Genomic DNA, 24161 nt, shown 5'->3' with positions numbered 1-24161 from the left:
AAACTTGAGTGAGCCCCACAGGAGCATAAATTTCAGAGCAATTATCTTTCTACTCCTGAACCCCAGAACCCTTCCAAGAGATTTCCTCAGTCTCTCTCCTTCTGACGCTTCAGAACAGATGGTCTGTCTTCACACAACATTTTGCTATTTTTAATCTGTTTGATGAAGTAAGGCCAGATTCTTCTATCAGATTTCACAATAGCCTTTAGCTGGATTCCAAGGCAATCCTAAATCCTACCAGGTAAAGCTTATTCTACCCTTGTTAGTGCATTACACAACACGTTCCTCCTCCCTTTATTTTGTGATATCTATATATCTTATGATTTTATATCTCACACTAAATGCAAAATTTAGTTTTTTAAATGTCTCTGAAGGTCTCCAGCAACTAGAATGTTCCTTTTTAAAGTGGTATTTAATGCTGACAGAAAAGCTATCTCTCTGCCCAATGCCACCTGCTATTCAAAAATATTCAATATTTGTTTTATATTTTTATTCAAGATTTGCACTTTAGGAAATGCCACTAGTGATGTAATAGGTGGCATCCCATTAAGTTACATATGTTCCTTTCAAATACCCTTCAATGCTATTATGAAATGAAGAAGATCAGATTTTGAAATGCAATATTCTGTATTCTGACAGCTGCAGAAAAGAAGGAACTTTTAGCTTTGGAGAGAGGACTGGCAGAGGAGATTCATGTGAACAACTTTGTTCTCCTTTTCCAAACAGAACGTGTCCATACTATTATATGGGTTGGACATACCTGATGTAAATTAAATACACAGAGGTGAACACAGTCTATGATTTTAACTAGTTAATGAGTATATTTGAATGAAATATACAAAAACCAAACCTCCTCAGAATCTTTAAGGTTAGCCTACTGGTTACAGGAGTAATGAGATAACAAGGAATCAAATGGTTTTATTTCTCAACTATCACTTCCTTTTTAATGCTCCTCAGCCTTTGAAAGGAATGAGATTTGACTACTTTCTACATTTTACAGTTGAAAGTATTTAAGAGAACCGCCTATGAGATTTCACAGGATGATATAATACACTGCCTCCTCTGTAGGGCCGTATTCAGATCTAATTGTACAATTTGGAAGTTGCGTTATATTGCTCTACTTAATTAATATAATATCTGATTTTATTAGATTTTTCCCAACAGACAAAATCAAGTAGTTCTTTTAACTGGGTAATAAAACTAATTTAATTTTATATGTATTTTCCCATTTATTTTAGCAATCATAAATCCAAGTTTAGGAATGGCATACTGTTGATCAAAAAGTTAAAAAGGACAATGGCAGCCATTAGATCTTTTAATAACCTTCTCTTGGCAGATGTAAATAAGTGCAATAATGGAAAGTCCATTATGCTGAGAGGATCCTCTGTTCCATCAGTGGTTTCCAAGGTAAGCACCTTCCCATCACTGGCCTCAATTGCCTTTCCTGTAAAGTGAAACGGTCAGAATACCTGTCTCTGGTTAAAGCTGTACTCTTTGGAGCTCTAAGGCAATCAAGGAGATCACTCATGGGCCAGATGGAGTAAGAAGCAGTTATGAAGACCTCACTTCATCTAATCAGACTCCACTTTCATTTATTTTGCACTTAGGATTATCTGTAATGAAAAAAAAAAAAAAACAAACTTTCCAGTTTCTAAAACTAGTTTGAAACCCTATTAAAACAAAGATCGCTCAAAGTCTTGTCCAATTCCAGAAGTGGAGGCATACGTTAAAATAGCATTTAAGCTCTTATGTCATATGCCCTAAGCTTTCTACTGGAAAGTAAAATTTGTACATTAGACAACAATATTGTGCTGGTTTTTAGAGGAGAAAACATTTAAGCTGTGTAAAGCTGGTGATACCAACTGAGACAATCACTCCCATGTATAATCAATTTGACACAGGAAAGGTTTTTGTCAGGGGAAACAAAAAACAACTTGAGCACCTGGCTACAGCCCAGGTACAGATTAATTCTGGGAGAAATGAGAGATGGTTGTGTTGGTACACATTTTGAAAATATTTTAGCAAGATATTAATAACTGCTATTCATTCTCAATTAAGAACTATGATTTACACTATTGTTTTGTGTGCTTTACTCCTTCCTACCGAAAAAATTAGTATCACTAATGCTTTTAATCTAGTCAAACAGGTTAGGGAAGGAGAATTTTCTTCTTACCCTAAAGAACTTTTCTTCATCAACAGTGAGCAATGCAATCTTACAAAAATGGCCTGCTCAGGCACCTGGTGAGCTCTCCAAATCTAGGGGTGTTTATCAGCATCTACTAAGGAATGGTGGTGCTACACTCCTACATAAGGGGAGTTCCCACTGGGCATCTATTTCAATTCTAGTCTATGTCAATTAGCAAAAGCCACTAAAGGCCCAGAGTCTCATTGCAGGGAATCAATCTGTTTTGACTTCACAGCTGCAACCTTCAAGATAAAGAACAAGGAAACTGGGCATTATTTGCTTTACTGAGAATACATTTCCTAGGAACATAAATTAAAGTTTATAAACAGTCCTCCTTGCAATCACTACTGGGTTTACAGAATGGAAAATATGGGATATGGAGCTAGAACCATTTTGACAGTCATCCTGAGACTGGGTTGCAAAGTGGAGTTCTATGGTAATCAGCAGGTTGTCCTGGAAGGATTTCCAATCCTGCACTACTGGTGTCCACCAGAGCAGCTATTTTCATGAAGGAAGATAGTAGTATCTCTAAAGTTAGGATTTCTCATGTGCAATCCTTATTTTGTTATTTCCTAGCAGTCTTATCTCTGAAAGTCTCTACAATTCCTCTGTCAGCTCCCTGATTAGCAAGTTATTAATGAATGCTATTTGTTGTTACTGCCAATGACACCCACACATTCCACCCAAGGCCTGACTTTCCAGGCCAGAGAGAAGCCTCATGTAAACTCAGTAAATATTTACTGAGCATCTCCAAGTAATAGGCACTCTGTTAGTACTGGATGACACAAAACAAACAAATGGGTGATTGTACTGAATAAGATAAACCTTAGCCCAAGAGGGGCAGAGAAGTAAATAATTATAAATAGAGTGGCAAAGTTCCAACACAGATAGATTTGTGTACTATCAGGACGTATTTAATTCTGTGTGGAAAATGAAGTTGGTAAATTCACAGGGAAGGTGAAATTTGGGCAGTATCCTAAATAAAAAGGCTGGAAATAGGGAAAAGGGAGAAAGACTGTGGTAGAAAGGACAGTGCTGACAGAGTACATAGTAAGAATGCCTGCAAGGAAGTAATGGTTAAAAGCTCTGGCTCTGGGGTCTCAGTGGTCCAATGTTGGGACTAGAGTAGGAGTGGGGATTAAGGAGAGGAATTTGCTAATGATTTGGCGAAAGACGAGGCAGAAAAATAAACAGGGACCAACCTGTTTTTTGGAAAATGTTGGCAGCAAGGAGAAGATTGGGCTTTCAACCCACAGAAACTGAGAAGATGGAAGTTTTATACATGGGTGAGAGTATGATAAGAACCAAATATTATCCAAGCAGAAGCATGGGTAGTGGTTTGGATGAAAGGAAGGACCAGAGGTTTAGGGGAATACTGAACAGTGGCTGGGGAACAGTGTAGGAAAGCCATTCAGGTAGCTGGCCCTGTCACAGCTGTACTACAGGAGAAAGAGGATGAGACAATATGGCTGATATTTTGAAGGAGCCTAGTGACTGCCAATCCATGACAAGGGAGAGAAGAGAGATCAGAGGTTGCTACTTGGACTGCGCATTGGATATTTTTGCCAAGTAACTCAGGGAATACCGGAGGTGTGCGTGATGGATGGGCTTTGGGAGACGGTTTCCTTTTTTTCTTTTTCTTTTTCATTTTTTTTTGTTGTTGTTGACAGGCAGAGTTAGACAGTGAGAGAGAGAGAGAGACAGAGACAGAGAGACACAGAGACAGAAAGAAAGGTCTTCTTTCCGTTGGTTCACCCCTCAAATGACCACTACAGCCAGTGCGCTGCACCGATCTGAAGCCAGGAGCCAGGTGCTTCCTCCTGGTCTCCCATGCGGGTGCAGGGCCCAAGCACTTGGGCCATCCTCCACTGCCTTCCCAGGCCACAGCAGAGAGCGGGACTGGAAGAGGAGCAACCGGAACAGAATCTGGCGGCCCGACAGGGACTAGAACCCCAGGTGGAGGATTAGCCTAGTGAGCCTCGGCACCTGCCAGGAGATGGTTTCTAAAAATAAACTGACTGGGCATCTTAATAGGATGCCCTGGACATCTTTAGACAGTGAACAATGTTCCCCAGCTAATGTTCATTTCTTCAGGGGGAAGGACAGTGTGTTAGTCAACAAGATTTATCTGGCCCACATCTAAATTACCCTGCGAGGAAGGATACTTTCTAGTACAGTTGCTAAACTAAAAGCTAACACCATGGCATCCTTACAGTTTCCTAACCCTTCCAAAACCATTCTCCCATCCAAGCTGCACAGCATACCCTGCATTAAAGGGATTCGATTTTATCTGTACTATTTACAAACTAAAATGCAAAGATGTGCTCCAGTCCAAACAACCGGCTATCAAAGGAGCTGGTGCTATTTACAATAATCAGACTATTTCTAGTGAATGTAGCCACATATTTCAACATATATTTATATGTGCATACAAATAAAATATTAGATGTTATATTAGATTTTAAAATACATAATAGAAACTTTAAGAATAAGCTATAAAGCTCTATTTGTAAAATTTAAAACCTGGGAGAAGCTACATTAAGAAAAAGTTGAGAAAAATCTTTTTTTTAAGATTTATTTATTTATTTGAAAGAGCCACATAGAGAGAGGAGAGGCAGAGAAAGAGAGAGAGGGGTTTTCCATCCACTGTTGGCCGCAACGGCCGGAGCTGTGCTGATCTGAAGCCAAGAGCCAGGAGCTTCTTCCAGGTCTCCCACATAAGTGCAGGGGCCTAAGGACTTGGGGGATCTTCTACTGTTTCCCAGGCCACAGCAGAGAGCTGGCTCGGAAGTGGAGCAGCCAGGTCTTGAACCAGCACCCATATGGGATACTGGCGCTTCAGGCCAGGGCTTTAACCCTCTGTGCCACAGTGCCAGCCGCAAGAAAAATCTTGACAATCTCAAGGATTCAAAGTGTATACTACTAAGGATTATGAAGTAGTTGACTCACAAGCAATGAAGCAGCCACCAGCAGAAGAGAATTGTGGACAAATATCCAATAGATTGAAGACCTGGATATTCATATATTTGTTTTTAAAAATTATTGAGGACAGAGGTTGGCACTGTGGCACAGTGGTTAAAGCCAATGTTTGGGGTGCTATATGGGTACCGGTTCAAGTCCCAGCTGCTCCACTTCTGATCCAGCTCCCTGCTGATACGCCTGGGAAGGCAGCTGAGGATGACACAAGTGCGTGGGCTCTTGCAACCATGTGGGAGACCTGAAAGAATCTCCTGGATCCTAGCTTTGGATAGGTCCAGCTCTAGCCATTGCAGCCATGTGGGGAGTGAACCAGTGGATAGAAGATCTCTGTCTCCCTCTCTTTCTCAATGTAACTCTGCCCTGCAGATAAATAAATAAATCTTTAAAAAAAATTTTTTTTTAAAGTCAGAGAGAAAGAGAGAGAGGTCTTCCATCTGCTGGTTCACTCCCCAGTTGGCCACAAGGGCCGGAGATGTGACAATCCAAAGCCAAGAGCCTTCTTCCGGGTTTCCCCTATAGGTGCAGGGGCCCAAGGACTTAGGCCATCTTCTTTTGCTTTTCCAGACCATAGCAGAGAGCTGGATCAGAAGTAGAGCAGCCGGGACTCGAACCAGTGCCCATATGGGATGTTGGCACTGCAGCAGGCATTTTATCTGTTATGCCACAGCGCCAGCCCTAATAAATAAATCTTAAAAAAACTTATTGAGCATTTACAACAGGTTTCATGCTTTATTAGTTACTGACATTAGGGACTGGCAATGTGGTAAAGCAGGGTAAGCTGATGCTTGGGACGCTGGCATCCCATTTGAGCACCAGTTGGAGTCCTGGCTGCTTTGTTTCCAATCCAGCTTCGTGCTAATGCTCTAGAGAAAGAATTGGAATTTGGCCCAAAGGCCTGGGCTCCTGCCTCCCAGGTTGGAGACCTGGATGGCATTCCAGGGTCCTGGCTTTGACCTGGCCTAGCCCAGGCATATGCAGCCATTTGAGGAGTAAACAAGCATATAGAAGACCCATCTCTCTTTCTCTCTCTCCCTCTCCCCCTCCCCCATATAACTTTGTTTTCAAATAAATAACTATTTAGAAAAAGAAAATGCTAATATTAGAGATGAAAAATGCATTCCCTGGTCTCAGCCCAGTGGAAGAGTAGAAAACTACCCAAGAAACTAGTACAGCCAATACCTACACATCACTTGTCACGGTGAAGGGAATTCAGAGGAGTCGCTCCTAATGTAGACTCTTAAGCTAAGATTGGTGACCTATGTCTGAGTTTGTATAGGTTTTAATCAGGATTCAAGCTAGGCAAGCATATTTTAAACAGTAAGAATAGTTAAGGCTTGTTCCCATTTTTTGAGAGCGTCCTAATTCTAGCACAGCCAGCTCTCTGGTTTGGACCAACATAGTGATTTCTTTAGAGATCTTTGCTTAAATAGCTGTATCTCTAAGATTAGAAATTCCTCAGGGGCCGGGGCTGTGCTATAGCAAGTTAAGCTGCTGCCTGCAGAACCACCATCCCATAGAGGGGCCGGTTCAAATCCTGGTTGCTCTACTTCCAATCCAGCTCCCTGCTAACATGCCCAGGAAAAACAGATGGAGAATATTGCCCTAGTGTTTCAGCCCCTGCACCCACATGGGCTACCCAAATGAAGTTTCTGGCTCCTGGCTTGGGCCTGGCCCATCCCTGGCTGTTGCAGCCACTTGGGGAGTGAACCTGTGGATAGATAACTTTCTCCTCTGCCTCTGCCTCTCCCTCTCTGTAATTCAGCCTTTCAAATAAATAAACAAACAAATCTTAAAAAAAAAATTCTTCAGAATTGAACCCTAGCTGTTCCAGTCCTCAGGTGGCAAACCACGGTAAACAGTTTACCAAATAAATTCTAGTAAAAATAAGGTATTACACATAGAATTATAAAATGGTAGAGCTGGAAGTGAGGTTAACCCACTTTCTTCAGTGAATATATAAAGGATGCAAGACATATTTCTAGAGTGCAGTCTATAAGGATATAAGATAGGCAAAATTTTTTGATTACTTATTAAAAGTAATATTTAGTAATCCACACAACTTCATATACACCCTGTTCCAACTACCTCTCCCACCATCCTTTTTATTGACTTTATCTGCAAAGAATGTTGGCTAGGTTAATATAGTATAGATAAATCAAGTTTAATTCTCAAAGGTTTGCAGTTTACTCAATTTCTTCCACCTACTGTATTTTTAAACACTGATTGCTTTTAGAAGCACTGATTTCCATTAAAAGATAAAATGTTCAATTAGCTCTTGCATGAACATCATAAGGGGTCATCTGACAAATACTTGGTGGGTATGGAAGGAAGAAGGATCAGAAGAGGAAGTGAGGGAAGGAAGGAAGAATAGGTGGAAAGGAGACAGGAAAAGCAGAGACCAAATTCAAACACAATTTTCTAGCCACAAGCAACATCATTAACTAAAGAAAAAAGTAATGAAAAGACAATGAATAGAGTCACAGAGCTCATTAAAAGTTTTAGGAAAGAATAAATAAAGGGAGAGAAAAGTCATATAGCAGGGTAGAATAGAAGTGAGAAGCATCTTAATGCCAAAACTAGGATCAGATCACCCACCAATTGTAAACAAATGAAGTTTTGCTGAGAGAGGATTATTTAGCAGTAGAATACTGGACACCACATAAGTGGAATTTAAAAGAAATCTGATGAGCCTATAGATGCAAATCAGGGAAAATGACATCCTGCAACTGTAAAATGAAAGCCTTTATTTAAACCCAATAACTTATTTCTGCTACTGTTAGACCAGCCACCTCTAGCTCACAGCATCAACCTCCAGTAGAACACAGTTGGCAGCACTGGTTACTGAAGTAATAGGTTATGGCCAACGTATCTGATCCAAACGTAAAAGGAGCTTGCTGTCCATGTAATCAGAGTAAGAAAGATAAATTGATTAAAAAAAAAAAAAAACCCTAGGCAAATAGACCAGTAGATGAGACGTTGTTTGCCAATGTGGTGGTCTCAAAAGCACGCAGTCATTGTGCAGAGTCCTTAAAACAACAGCCAAAATCCAGGGGACTTGCTCCCCATATGTTCTTGTGGCATAATACCTAAAATATCTTTATAAAGTTACCCATAACAAATCTGATTTTTCTAATATAAATTCAGGGTAGTTTATGTAAGCTTCCCTCAAACCTGGAGGCAGAGGCTTAACACATCATGCAAATATCAGCTAGTCCATTTGTTTTCAACCTAATCTAACAGGGTTAGGGATCACCAAAAAATTTTCAGATTCTACTGATATCTCCAGTATAGTCAGTCCAAAGGTTCTAGGTGGTGATGAAGCTGGAGCTTTGCTGTGCACTGGCTCCCAAGTGATTGTAACATGCAGCCAGGGTTGAAAATGACCATGTTAGGTACCTCATAAACCAGAGCTCAATTTGGAAAACATGTCAAAACAATAACATTTGCAAATTGACATCTGACTGCTAACCTACTGTTGCTTTGTCACCTCAGTCTATAATAATAACACTAATTTCCTTTTGTGAAGTATCCACTATTTTGCTTCTTCTATTTTTTTAAGATTTATTTATTTATTTGAAAGTCAGAGTTACACACAGAGAGAAGGGGGGGGGGGAGAGAGAGAGAGAGAGAGAGAGAGAGAGAGAGAGAGAGAGAGAAAGATCCTCCATCCTCTGGTTCACTCCCCAGTTGGCTGCAATGGCCAGAGCTGTGCTGATCTGAAGCCAGAAGCCAGGAGCTTTCTCCGGGTCTACCCACGGTGGTGCAGGGGCCCAAGGACTTGAGCCATCTTCTACTGCTTTCCCAGACCATATAAGACAGCTGGATCAGAAGTGGAACAGCCAAGACTTGGACCAGCGCTCATATGGATGCTGGCACTGCAGGCAGCAACTTCACCCGCTACACCACAGTGCCAGCCCAACTTCCTCTATTTTTAATTTAATGTTCTTGTATAGTTTGTTCTTTACATACTCTGTCTACCCCAAAAGTTTTAAATATATTTTTCTATGTTTCCTTCTACAAGTTGCATAGAGCCAGCTTTCAAATTTAGGGTTATGACCCATCTTGAGTTCATTTTTACATATGATGTGTGTGTTGGTCGAGTCAGGGTTCATTTTTCTCCATAAACATACCCAATTGCTTCAGAACCATTTCTTGAAAATATGTCCGTTTCTCTAGGGAATTATCCTGGAATCTTATTCAAAAATTAATTGGCTATAAATGCATAAGTCTATTTCTGGATTTTGCATTATATTTCATTGATATATGGATCCAACTTTATGTTAATACCACTCTCCTTTTATTATTGTACCTTTAGAGTCAACCTTGAAATCGGGTAGTACAACTACTACAACTTTAGAGTCAACCTTGAAATCAGGTGGTAAGTACAGCTACTACAACTTTCTCTTTGAAATTGCTTTGACTATTCTGGTCACTAATTTCCATATAAATTCTATATTCATACATTTCTTTCTTTTTTTTTTTTTTGACAGGCAGAATTAGAGAGCGAGCGAGCGAGAGACAGAGAGAGAGTTATAGACAGTGAGAGAAGACAGAGAGAAAGGTCTTCCTTCCGTTGGCTCACTCCCCTAATGGACGCCATGGCCGGTGCTGCGCTGATCCGAAGCCAGGAGCCAGGTGCTTCCTGCCAGTCTCCCACGCGGCTGCAGGACTCAAGGACCTGGGCCATCCTCCACTGCACTCCCGGGCCACAGCAGAGAGCTTGACTGGAAGAGGGGCAACTGGGACAGAATCCGGCACCCCGACTGGGACTAGAATCCGGAGTGCCGGTGCCGCAGGCGTAAGATTAGCCTAGTGAGCCACGGTGCCGGCTAGATTCATACAATTCTACAAACAAGTCTTTAGGGATTATGATTGTGTCTATGTGTGTAGAATCTGCAGATAAACTTGAGAAGAATTCACATTTGAACAACATTGAGACTTCTAATCCATGGGCATGATGTATTTTACATTTTTTACATATTAACTGTATTCAACAATGTTTTATGGTTTTTAATGTGTAGGTTTTTCACAACTTCTGTTAACTTCATAAGTATTTTTGTCTTCATTTTATGTTTTTAATTTTCTATTTTTTATTTTTAAAATTTATCATAAAGGCTGAGTGACCTAGGGAGCAGACATACATACACAGAGAGAGAAAGGAGGGTGGCGGGAGAAGAGAGAGAGAGAGAGAGCGAGCGAGAACTGTCTTCCATCCACTGGTTCACTCCGAGCGAACAACAGCCATGACTGGGTCAGGTATGGTGACAACAGCCACACTGGGTCAGGTAAAACCCAGGAGTTATGAACCCCATCTAGGTTTCCAACATGGGTGACAAGGACACACATATTTGGGCAATCTTCTGCTTCCTACCCAGGCACATTCCCAGGAAGCTGGATTAGAAGCAGAGTAGCTGGGACCCAAGGCATTTATATGGGATGCTAGTGTCACAAGCGCTAGCTATATTAAAATGCCAGCCCCTGCCTTGATACTACAAATTTTATTTGCTGTTTTTTTCATTTAAAAATATAATTGGTTTTTGGCCGGCGCCGTGGCATAACAGGCTAATCCTCTGCCTTGCGGCGCTGGCACACCGGGTTCTAGTCTCGGTCGGGGCGCCAGATTCTATCTCGGTTGCCCCTCTTCCAGTCTAGCTCTCTGCTATGGCCCGGGAAGGCAGTGGAGGATGGCCCAAGTCCTTGGGCCCTGCACCCGCATGGGAGACCAGGGGGAAGCACCTGGCTCCTGGCTTCGGATCAGCGAGATGCGCCGGCTGCAGCGGCCATTGGAGGGTGAACCAACGGCAAAAAGGAAGACCTTTCTCTCTGTCTCTCTCTCTCACTGTCCACTCTGCCTGTCAAAAAAAATAAATAAATAAAATAATTGGTTTTCAAATGCGATCTTGTTAAATTAATGTATTACTTTTACAATTTATTTTTAATCTCTTCCAAATTTTCTGAATAAACAATCAATTTCTGTTAGTTCTTAATTTACAATCTCTGGGTCTCTTATTATTACTTCTCTCCTCATTTTGCTGGCTAGAAACCTCAATAAAAGGTAGTAGTAGTTAAAATATACTCATTATTTTGTCTGCAATTTTAGGAGAATCTTTTAATGTTTCATCATTTAGTATTAGACTGAGGACGTTTCTATCTATTTTCAGGATTCTGATCATTTTACTTAAATCATAAATGTGTATTATATATATGGTCAAATGCTTTTTCTGCATTTATTGAGATGATCATTTTTTAACTTTCTAATTAGGGAGGAGGAGATGGAGATGAAGATGGAGATGATGGAGCTGGAGCAGTAGGCAGAGGCAGAGGCAGAGGCAGAGATAATCTCATATGCTGGTTTACACTCTGAATGCTGGCAATAGCCAGGACTGGGTCTATTCAAAGCCAGGAGCTGAAAATGCAACCCAGGGCTCCCATGTCGGTGGCAGAAACCCAAGTACTTGAGTCATCATTGCTGCCTCCCAGCATCAAGTAGTAGGAAGCTGAAGACAGAAGCTGGAACTGGGAATTAAACCCAGGAACTCTGATATGAGACACAGTTATCCCAACTTACATCCCAATCATGAGGTTATCTGCCTATTCCATCATTTTTTTCCCTTTATTCTACAGACACAATAAACTACAGCAAGTAATTTTTGAGTGTTAAATTCGCCTTTTATTTCTTGTGTCAATCCCATTGGATCATGAGATTTTGCCTTTTTATTAGATTCAGTTTGCTAAAAGGATAATATTTTATAAAGTGTTTTTTCCATGTATGTTCAACAACGATATTTTATTGTAATCTTTCTTCCTTTAAATACCTGGGCATCTGTTACACTGTCTTCATAAAAGAGTGAGTTTGTGTAAAATTGGTATTATTTCTTCTAAAACAATATATAAGAGTGAAACTGACATCTTATGATTTGACTGTTTACAGCCTTTGTCAATCACCCCACGAAACACAGGTCTTTATACTTTTCACTTGTTGAACATTATGGTTAGTGGTGAATTAAGCCTGTGATTATAAAGTAAATAGAAATTATATTGTAAAAACCAAAGAGGAAAGGGAGGGATTGAGGGAGGCTTGGTTTTCTTCTTAGAATTGTATCTACGTAATCTGTTCTCTTTATATTAATTAAAATTTTAAAAATTAAAAAAATAAAATAAATTCACTAATGAAAGCATTCATACTTCATGGGAATAAAGTTTATTATAAAATTTATTTCTATAATAGGTTTTGAATAAATCTACTTTTAAAAATTGAAATCCTATCATTTAACCACATGTTAATACTAGATGATTACCAACTTTGAAAAACTTGCAAATATACTTACAGCTCAAAGTTAGACACTCCAACCTCCTTTATTTTATCTTTATATTTTTTTAATTAGTAAATATAAATTTCCAAAGTACAGTTTATGGATTACAATGGCTCCCCCCCATAATTTCCCTCCCACTTGCACCCCTCCCATCTCCCCACTCCCTCTCCCTATCCATTCACATCAAAATTCATTTTCAATTCTCTTTATATACAAAAGATTGATTCAGTATATATTAAGTAAAGATTTCATCAGTTTGCACCCACACAGAACATAACCTGTAAAATACTGTTTGAGTACTAGTTATAGCATTACTTCACATTGGACAACACATTAAGCACAGATCCCACATGAGAAGTAAGTACACAGTGACTCCTGTTGTTGACTTAACAATTTGACACTCTTGTTTATGGCATCAGAAATCTCCCTAGGCTCTAGTCATGAGTCGCCAAGGCTATGGAAGCCTTTTGAGTTTTCCAACTTTGATCTTATTTAGACAAGGTCATAGTCAAAGTGGAAGTTCTCTCCTCCCTTCAGAGAAAGGTACCTCCTTCTTTGATGGCCCCATTCTTTTCACTGGGATCTCACTCACAGAGATCTTTCATTTAGGTCTTCTTCTTCTTCTTCTTCTTCTTTTTTTTTTTTTTTCCAGAATGTCTTGGCTTTCCATGCCTAAAATACTCTCACGGGATCTTCAGCCAGATCTGAATGCCTTAAGGGCTGATTCTGAGGCCAGAGTGCTATTTAGGACATCTGCCATTCTATGAGTCTGCTGTGTATCCTGCTTCCCATGATGGAGCATTCTCTCCCTTTTTGATTCTATCAGTTAGTATTAGCAGAAACTACTCTTGTTTGTGTGACCCCTTTGACTCTTAGACCTATCAGTGTGATCAATTGTGAACTGAAATTGATCACTTGGACTAGTGAGATGGCATTGGTACATGCCACCTTGATGGGATTATATTGGAATCCCCTGGAATGATTCTAACTCCACCATTTGGGGCACGTCCGATTGAGCATGTCCCAAATTGTACATCTCCTCCCTCTCTTTTTCCCACTCTTATATTTAACAGGGATCACTTTTCAGTTAAATTTAAACACCTAAGAACAATTTTGTGTTAATTACAGAGTTCAACCAATAGTACTAGAACAAAACAAAGAAAAAATACTAAAATGGATAAAGTATTACATTGTACATCAACAGTCAGCACAAGAGCTGATCAAGTCACTGATCTCATAGTGTCCATTTCACTTCAACAGGTTTCCCCTTTGGTGCTCAGTTAGTTGTCACTGATCAGGGAGAATATATGACATTTGTCCCTTTGGGACTGCCTTAATTCACTCAGCATAATGTTTTCCAGATTCTTCCATCTTGTTGCAAATGACCAGATTTCATTGTTTTTGACTACTGTATAGTATTCTATAGGGTGCATCTTTATAATTTTTAAGTATAAAAATTTAAACACATAAAAATTGCAAATATTATGGGGTGCCATATGATATTTCTATATATGTATACAATGTGCAATGCTCAAGTAGGGTAAATGTATCTATATCCTCAAACATTTACATTTATTTATAGTGAAAATACTCTAAATTCTTTCTTCAATGTTTTTTGCATTGTTGTTAAGAGTATTACAAAGTGGGGCCGGCACTGTGGTGCAGCAGGTTAAAGCCCTGGCCTGAAGCGCCAGGATCCCAATATGGGTGCCGATTCCTAGTCCCGGCTGCTACTCTTCCAATCCAGCTCTCTGCTATGGCCTGGGAAAGCAGTAGAAGATGGCCCAAGTCCTTGGGCCCCCGCGACCATGTGGGAGATCGGGAAGAAACTCCTGGTTCCTGGTTTCGTATCGGTACAGATCCAGCAGACTGTTGCAGCCATCTGGGGACTGAACCAGCAGATGGAAGACATCTCTCTCTGTCTCTACCTCTCTCTGTAACTCTGTCTTTCAAATAAATAAAGTTAATCTTTAAAAAAAAGAGTATTACAAAGTATATCATCAGAAACTATTGTCCCCCTACCGTGCAATAGAACATGGAACTTCCTACTCCTATCTTAGTAAACTTCATTCCTATTAATAATCCTTTTCCCAACTCTCTCATGCCTCCTCTATACCCTCCCATCCTCTGGTAACCACCATTATAATCTTAACTTCTATGAGATAAATTGCAAATATTTTAAAGTCTCTTATTTTCCATAATCTCTGATTAAAAAATTTATAGTTAACAGCAAAAATAGTGTCTAAATAGTTATTCTCTCATTTGAGAATAGAGCTATAAAATGTATGAGAATCAACTAATTTATTTTTCCCACTTAAAAATATGTGTAATATGACAATTTATAATTTCAAACTCCTGCTTATTTCTTAATGTACAAAATGAGATTAGATGATCTCTAAGAATTCATACAATTCCAATAGCTTAATGAATCCAAGTTATGTTATTGCCTTCTTCAGATGTTAGGTGTTTTATCTAAAGTTTTTTAAGAATTTATCTAGCCTGCCAATAATCTTAGTGAAAATTTTTTGAGACTTTCTCAATTACTTCATAAGAACATTTTAGGGAGTTTTGGACTTGCTCATATATGGAGTGGAGATTCAGTATTATCTATTTAATCAATAGTAATTAAATATTTACATTATAAACATTGCCCTTTTAAAAATATGTACACTAACATGAGGACATATTTATTAAATTTTCAAAGAAATCAAAGATATGTGACAAAGATAAAAGTATTCTGAGACATTTTCTTGGCATTTGAGAAATACTTTTGAGTACTCACTATGCACAAGGTGTTACGGAGAGCAGTGAACAATAATACACACATACACACATACACAACATCCTCACTGGATGCAGATAAGAAAAACAAAACCAGTAACTTATCATGTACACGCCTAACTCACAGTAACTTTCCATTGACTGCTCTCTTCCTTTTTCCTCCAAGAGCTCAATCTCTAATATACCACAGCTTCCACACTTCCTGATAAGGATTTTAGACCCACATAATTGAAACTTTGAAATATATGGTCAAGACACAATTTCACGATTGTTTCATGTAACTGACCAATAGATATTTTATTTAAAAAATAATGATCACTATGATTATGGAACAAATCACATAATTAGAATATATTTAACTAATTACACATAATTATGTCTTATGATTTTCCATCTCATTCAATGCCCTCCGCCAGAAGTCTCCACTGATTCTTTCAGTAGACTAATGCTTCCTTCTTAGAGTCACCAAAATGAAGTCTGACTCTGTGTACAATCTACTGAAGGGCAGGGCTATATCTTCATCTTTCTACAAATAAGGCATAGCCCTTGACTGTCACAGACTGTGTGTGCAGTAAATATTAGTTGAATTAAATAACTGAAGACACTTCTTTCTTTCAGTCCCTACAGACACTGCCATTATGTATAAGATATGGCTCTGAAAGAAATGTGCTCAATCAGCACGTGTATATGTTCAGCAGTCAAATAGACACAAACTTAGGCTTTGAGAGACCACAATCTAAACTGAACTCTTGGGTACATACAGTAAGGAGGTTATTTGCATTATCCTTATGAAGTAAAATCTTGTAGTACAGGACATGAGAATGCACTAAAATTTATATAGCAATTGAAATCTTAGCTTAAAAAACTAATAATATCTTGCTTTGCACTTAATTACAGATCATTTCAACCATGATAGTATCCATTACTAATATATATATATATGTAAAAAATGATGATTATAAAGTGTCAATAATGGAACTGAATCTCTTCTTTAAAATATGCATGGAACAATAAAAAATCCTCTAGCATCTTCCAAAAATAAATAAATAATAAGAACTGTCATGAAGAATATTTATCTGAACAAGGCTGAATTTTATTCTGTTCCTAGTACAACATGATAATTCTAAAATACTCCCTAAAACTTGGTTTTTATTTAATCATAACCACTATTACTTAATATTACATATCTTTTTCCTTGTTGGCTGCTGCTTGTATTGTATTGAAGCTAAAGGCAATCTTGTTCCAGACCTACAAAATCATCCTAGCTTCATTTCCTCCACTTAATGTACTCCAATCTATGCTTGGATGGCTAAAACAAAATTGAGTATTACTATCACTGCCTTTGTAAGGTATACATTTTTACTCAACTATTTCACAGCTCAGTTGATTTGGTAGTGAGTGGATGTAAAAATAATTCTCATCCCTAGTTTACTCAATGCGGTCCTTCAAACTTTAATCTTGTCTGTTATCATTCAAAATAAAACATCAATGTTACAACCCTTTCCTGAAAAAACTTTTCATCTTTCACTCACCCAGTAAATACAAAATAATACAAACCCTATCATTCTTAGCTACTTTGGCTTTGGTTTTTCCACATGGTGATTTAAAGTCATAGAATATTCTGCCTTTCACCTTCTCCACTACTCAGAATATGGTAAAAGGCAAGGCTTCCAAAATAGCTTTACCACATTCTATCATGCATGTATGAGCACACACAGGTGCCATTATGTGCAAAGCTGCATACATAAAATAGATCAATCCCTTCTTTAAATATATATTGAACACACATACACACATATACTTATCTAAACACACAAAGAGAGGTATGATTTGTATCTTTCCAATAGAAAAAACACATTATAAATTTGTGATGAGGCCGGCGCCGTGGCTCAACAAGCTAATCCTCCGCCTTGCGGCGCCGGCACACCGGGTTCTAGTCCCAGTTGGGGCACCGATCCTGTCCCGGTTGCCCCTCTTCCAGGCCAGCTCTCTGCTGTGGCCAGGGAGTACAGTGGAGGATGGCCCAAGTGCTTGGGCGCTGCACCCCATTGGAGACCAGGAGAAGCACCTGGCTCCTGCCATCAGAACAGCGCGGTGCGCCAGCCGCAGCGCGCCTACCGCAGCGGCCATTGGAGGGTGAACCAACGGCAAAAGGAAGACCTTTCTCTCTGTCTCTCTCTCACTGTCCACTCTGCCTGTCAAATAAAAAAAAATTGTGATGAAAAGGCAATCATTTGGTAAAAAGTCAAATCAAGTTACCATCAGTAATTGATTTAATTAATAAATTTCCCATTTAAACCGGGTTGCTCCTAGGTCTCATCTACTGTACTGGAATTGAGGGTGGAAAGCAATAACTAATGGGTATAGTAAAACCAGGCCACAATTTGTGCTGGATTTGAAGAAGCACAGAGATCCTAAGACATAAAAGAGAATGGTTCACAATGTGCCTGTCAATAGTAATCAATAGTAAGGCAAAAAGTAGGGATGATATTTACTTTTTGGACATACACAAGAGTAAATTTAGAGACCTAACTGAGAATCATATAAAGTCTTAATAATTCCTAATCAGATGATTCAGGTGAGCATGGAGCCTCTCTGTAAACACTTAAAAAGATGCAATAAAAGTTCCAGACCTATGAAATATGACAAAATGAGGGCTGCATAAGTCATGTTCAGCAATGTTGTCTGGGAATCTCACTTTCCTTACATAATCTCTGCATCACCATGCAATGATCACATCAATCTTTGTTACTCCTGCTCTGGGCTAGCAGGGACAAGGAACAAAGACAAAGCACAAGGAAATTGTGAGAAGCAGTGGGCTTTACGGCTTCTTAAATTTACATACATCTCCCATGATTTATATTTCACAGCAAGTAATGACTCAACAGAATTTCACTTGTCTTGACAGCTTCTGGATTTAAACTATGTATGTCATATACTGTTAAGTAAAGCAATAAAAGGAAAAATATGTGATAAAACTTTAAGATACTGAAGGATGAAACTTGTATGAACTTGAGTACCCTGGTCACATTCTCCAGAAGAGAATTTTTCTCTCAAATTAGTTTTTTCTTGGCTCCCATTTAACTGCTTCCAGAATCTTCACATTTTGGGGTCTATAGTTATTTGAGATGAAAGTGTCATACATTTCTCATTCTCAGGATAAAGGTAACCCTTACAGTGATTTGGTGCCTTTGCTTTTCAGTCTTGCTGCTAAAGGAAGGAAGATTCAGACCAAAGTACTACAGTTCAGCATTAAGTGTCAATTTCACTTCTATTAGATTACCTTTTAGGTGCTCTATTAGCTATCATAGATCAGGGAGAACATATGGAATTTGTCCTTTTGGTACTGGCTTATTTCACTAAATATAATGTTTTCCAGTTTGATCCATTTTGTCTTTTTATTTCTGTGGTATCTGTTGTTACATTTCCATTTTCTTCTCTAATTTTATTGATTTGGGTCATCTCTTTTGAGGAGTACTTGGGCCAATGGTGTGTCAATTTTGATTACTTTTCAAAAAAACCAGCTCTTCGTTTTGCTGATCTTTTGTATTTTTTTTTGTTGTTGTTTCAATTTTGTTTATTTCTTCTCTAATTTTAATTACTTCTTTTCTCTTACTAGTTTAAGGTTTGGTTTGCTGTTGTTTTTCTAGCTCTCTAATATACATTGATAGCACATTTATTTGGTACTTTTCCAATTTCTTCATGTAGGCACCAATTGTTATAATTCTCCCTCTTAATACTGCTTTTGTTGTATACCATTAGTTTTGATATGTTGTATTGTTGTCTTCATTCGTTTCCAGAAGCTTTTTGATGTCTCTTTTTGATTTCTTCAGTGACCCACTGTTCATTCAGGATCATGTTTTTCAGTCTCCATGTGATTGCATATTTCTGGGGATTCCTGAGTTGTTGATTACCAACTTCATTCCATGAGGTTAGAGAAGATGCATGGTATTTCAAATTTTTTGAATTTTCTGAGACTTGCTTTATGGCCTACCATGTGGTCCTTCCAAGAGAAAGTTCCATACACTGATGAGAAGAATGTATATTGTGTTGCTGTAGGGTAGAAAGCTCTATAGATAGGTTAGGTCCATTTGGCCTATAGTGTCAATTAACTCTGTTGTTTCCTTACTGATTTTCTGTCTGGTTGATCTGTCCATTGCTGAAAGTGGGGTATTGAAGTCCCCTATTACTACTGTATTTTAGTCTATGTCTCCCTTTAAATCCATTAACATTTCTTTTAAATAGCCAGGTGCCCTGTAATTAGGTGCATATACATTTATAATAGTCACATCTTCTTATTGAATTTATCACTTAGTAATTACATAATAGCCTTCTTTGTCTCTCTTAATAGTTTTTGTGTTAAAGTCTATTTTTTTGTTGTTGTTGTCCAGGGGAGAGCGCGAACGCAGCCCCCCACTACCACAAATTATGCAGTCGAGTTTCCCACATTTGGGGAAATCGCAGGGGTCAGCACATCCGGAGTGCAATGGATAAGCCTCGCCCTGAGAAAACCACCTTTGTGATCATGGTATCTCCCCTGCCAGGTAAGTATGTGTTAAAGTCTATTTTGTCTGATATTAAGATTTGTCCTGCTCCGTTGGCATACTTTCACACTCACCCCCTGTTCTCAAATGAGACGAATGCCTGGGTGCTAGGCCCTATGGGTACAACATTCGTCTGAGCTGGCAGCGCACAAAGGATCCATGTAGTCCTCGTGTGTGCACACATCCTGCAGCAATGGCCATCACCAGGGAATCTGGGAGCCCTGAGTGTGTGGAGCCACCACAGTGACTGCCCAAAGTCCCAGTACACCCTGCACCCTTCCACACAGCCACAGTGTTTTCACAATCTTGGCACACAAGCTTCCTAGAGTTATAATCACCCAGCCCCTTGTTAATTCTCCCAGCCAGACTCAGGCATCTCCTCTTGGCTGGTTGATGGGTGCGTGGACATGAGCTGGAACACTGTTATATATGTCCAAAATGGCGCCCTCCCTCTCGCAGCTAGTTACAGGATGTCAGTGCTGGGTGGGGAGAGAAAAGTGCTTGCTTTTTTTTGTCATCTAGGTGGCAGGTACACTGTCCCTCATAGTGCTCCAAGCCAGCCTCATGCCAGGCTCTTCCAGCAGCTTTATGGCCAGTGCCTTGGGCTGCTGCTGTCTGGTCTCACCTCAGTCTCCAAAGCTGGTTCTGAGGCTCTCAGCTGCCCAGGTCCTGAGTTGTTCATGTCCACATCCTCCATGTAGGTCCAGAGTGTCCCTCTAATTTGCCTGGAGCTTCCTCTGGAGTTTTCTCCCTATCTTATCTGAGACTGCTCTCTTTACTTTTCTAATACAATTGTCCCCTAGACTACAACAGTAAGCCCCCTCCCTAGTCTGCCATCTGCTATTGAAATTTTGATAGGGATTTTACTGAATCTGTAGACTGCTTTGGGTTTTATGGAGATTTTCATAACATTACTTTCATCTATCCATGAACACAGTATACCTTTCCATTTGTTTGTGTTTTATTTCTCAGGTCTGTGTTTTGTAGTCTTCAGTAAAGAGATCATTCATGACATTGGTTGATTTTATTACTAAGTATTTTGTTCCTTTTGATGCTGTTATCAGTGGCACTATTTCTTAACTTCCTTTTTGAATAGCTTGGCATTTGTATAAAGAAATGCAATGATTTTTGTATCCTACAAGTTTATTGAATTTGTTTATTAATTCTAACAGTTTTTTGTGGAATCATAAGAGTTTTCCATATTAAGATAATGTTGTTAGGAAATAGATTTCACTTATTTGTTTCCTGTTAGAATATCTTTCATTTATTTTTCTTCCCTAATTGCTTGGGAGAGGACTATGAATTCTGATGTTGAAAAATAGTTGTGTGAGTGATCCTCTTTGTCTTGTCCCAGATCTTTTCATCATTGAGAGTCATGTTACAATGGTTAAAAGAAAGAAAGAAAGAGAGAAAGAAATCCTGTCATTTGCAACAAAATGGATGCAACTGGAAAACATTTTACTTAGTGAAATAAGCCATTCCACAAAAGACAAATACCATATGTTCTCACTGATCTGTGGTAACTAACAGAATACCTGAAAGGTAATTTACAGTAGTAAAAATGACACTTTGAGATATGATGACCACGCCCTCCACCTAGGTCCACAGTGTCCCCCTAATTTGTGTGGAGTTTCCTCTGCAGTTTTCTCCCTAACTCTATCCTCAATCTGTATGTTTAAGTGAACAGATGTAAGTTGGCAGCAATGGTAGATGTTATTGCAACTGAAGATTCTCTTGCTGAATAGAACTGAATACGTATACAAACCTTTATCTCCTCTCTAAGATGTTTTACTACCTTCATGGTCAAAAAGTATAATTGATTTTTCTAAGGTATTACATTAATAGGAATGAAAAGCTATTCTCTTTGCTTTTCTTCACCATAGAGAATGCTAGAGAATGTTGGACATTCCCTGCTAAGAAACTCATAGCTAAGCAATAGGTAACCCATCAAACACTCATTGAAAAGTTCTAGTGAAGTCAGATTACCAAATTTTGCCTCCATTGCTAAAAGAAAAAAAATAGTACATATGTATTATTTTAGAATTCTTTCAAATGACACTGTATTCCTTTTTTAAAAAAAAAAAAATTCCAGGTTTATTGGAGGCAGTGGTATTTCACATTAGCTAAAATTAATCTTGTGTAAACAAATGACTTGTTGAATATATTTTTAGAAATGTGTTTCTTAATTGGAATACTCTAAGCTTATTATGATGTAGCAGTCTGTTACATTATGACTTCCAGTGAATAACACCTTCCATTACTTATGGACTGATATACTCCTTCCTTGAGCCTAGACTAGGCTCTGAGTAGTTTTAACCAATAGCATGTGGTAAATTTGTTACTATGTCAGTTCTATGCCTCAGCTTCCAGATCCCACAGCTTCTGAATTTATGTCAGAAGAACCCAGCCACTGCTCTGAGCCTCCTGGACAACCTCATGATGAAGATATCTGAAGTCACTGACGACAGCCCCAGTTGAGCTTCCAGCCAACAAAGTTAAATTTCCAAAGCCATTAGCATCGTATGGGTAGTTACTCCAGCCACATCGAACTGTATGAGCTAATATTCAATGGGGTAGAGATGAGTTTTACCCTACAGTCCTGCCCAATAGACAAGTGAAAACATAGTAATTATTGCTATCATAAGCCACTACATTTTGGGAGAACAGACAACTGAAGCACCATACTTGATCTTTAGTTTCAGACTTGTGGTCATCAAATTAAACAAACAAAAAAACCACAGATATTAGAACATCAAGTTCCAGGCTTACATTTATGATCTAATTTCTTGGCTATTCATATCCCTAATTTCCCCACCTATAAATAATGACTACCTTCTAGTGTTGTTGCATAGACTAAGACACATAGGGATTATTTCTGTTACTACCCATATAAAAGTAAAGTTTTGGAGCCAAACAAGTAATTTAAGTTTTTTGCATTTGAGCATATGATTTTGTATATGATTTCAAACTGATTAGCCCCAGTTGCCAGCAGTTCATAAATAAAGCGTTTCTGTACTTGTACACAGTAGACCCACTTTAATTTTTATAGAAGCAGTTATAAATGTTTCAAAATTAGTTCCTCAAAATTTTTCCGCAAATTTTACAAAACATCTTTGCTAACATGTTTCCCAATATTATACTCCACAAACGATTCTGCTGTCTTGATTCTAATGTTTTCCAAAATGCCTGCCAAAAAGAGCACAGGTACCTTACTGTATATGCAGCCTTTGTAATCCTTGGAGTTTCAGTTCCTTTGGTGTAAATTAGGGAAAATAATTTTACCTTGCTGTAGTGTACCTATTGTAAAAGGCACTGCTGAAGCATGCAAGAAGACACAGCCAATAACTATTGCCATTGCTAGCATCCTGATTTCTTTTATGTGATGTTAGTAGGTATATCTTCATTTTTATGGTTTTGAGATTTTAGGACAATCTGTTTTTATAACCCCACTGAGAAGAAATAAAATAGAAGAAAATAAAAAATTCAAAAGTAACAAATGAAATCATGGCTCATTTTTTTCCCTGAGAATTAGGCATATTTTATGTGTGTGTGTTTGCGTGTGTGTACACTTATACCTCTATTATTATGAGTATGAGTTCCCTAAGGAGAGAATTACAATCACAAAATATCTTCTGTTCACCATCTTGTAAACTAGGGCAGATTACGAAAAATATCAACATCACGGTAGCAGCAACAAGAATAGTTAAGCTAGACTCAGTATCTCTGAACCTTCTGCAGTGGAGTAAGCTATTCATATTTTAGAACAAATGAAATGTATTCTTGAGTGGTATGCCTTATTTCTGACTCCAGGTTTCCAGGCAGATTTACCAAATGCTCCAAACTGAAAGGGCAGGAAGCACATAATTCTCTCTGATTTCTTCCCACTCTGAGGCTGTTCTTAGACTTCATTCCTCATCGGTAAGGGGAGGTAGGCAAAGTTCCTAAATGTAGGTCTCTCATTTCATCTCCTCGACTGTAACTTATTCTGTGAAACCCAGGAAACTCCTTGTAGTCAAGAAACTACCAAACTGTACCAGAGTCTTTTATTGAACCCAAATCAAAAACTGTGAAATGCCCATCAGACAAGTGGATTTCTATAGCACACAGTTCCGTTGTTACATTGCAGCAACTGAAGTAAGGGGGAATTTCCCATCTACAAATGACCCATTCTTGTGCATTTTACATTTCACTGGGCTGTTTTCCAAAATAATACACAATATTCCAGAAATTACAGTAGGGTATAGGATAATTTGATGTATATTTAGATACTACCTGGTCTAGTAATATACATGGCATGCAAACTAAAATGGAGATAGCAAAGACAATAGAGAGAGAAGCTCATATAAAAACCTATGCTAA

General features: G+C 38.7%; 1 non-coding gene across 1 annotated transcript; it reads right to left on the bottom strand.

The window, feature by feature from the left end:
* Positions 1–19646: 19646 nt before the first annotated feature.
* Positions 19647–19810, bottom strand: LOC133768749 (U1 spliceosomal RNA). The gene has a single exon (XR_009867068.1). It is a non-coding gene; the product is annotated as a U1 spliceosomal RNA (small nuclear RNA).
* Between the last annotated feature and the right edge of the window lie 4351 nt (positions 19811–24161).

The sequence above is a fragment of the Lepus europaeus genome, chromosome 1, assembly GCF_033115175.1.
Source record: "Lepus europaeus isolate LE1 chromosome 1, mLepTim1.pri, whole genome shotgun sequence".
NCBI classification, from domain to species: domain Eukaryota; kingdom Metazoa; phylum Chordata; class Mammalia; order Lagomorpha; family Leporidae; genus Lepus; species Lepus europaeus.
The sequence above is the reverse complement of the archived record's forward strand: the minus strand, read 5'-3'. Positions and strand labels throughout refer to the sequence as shown.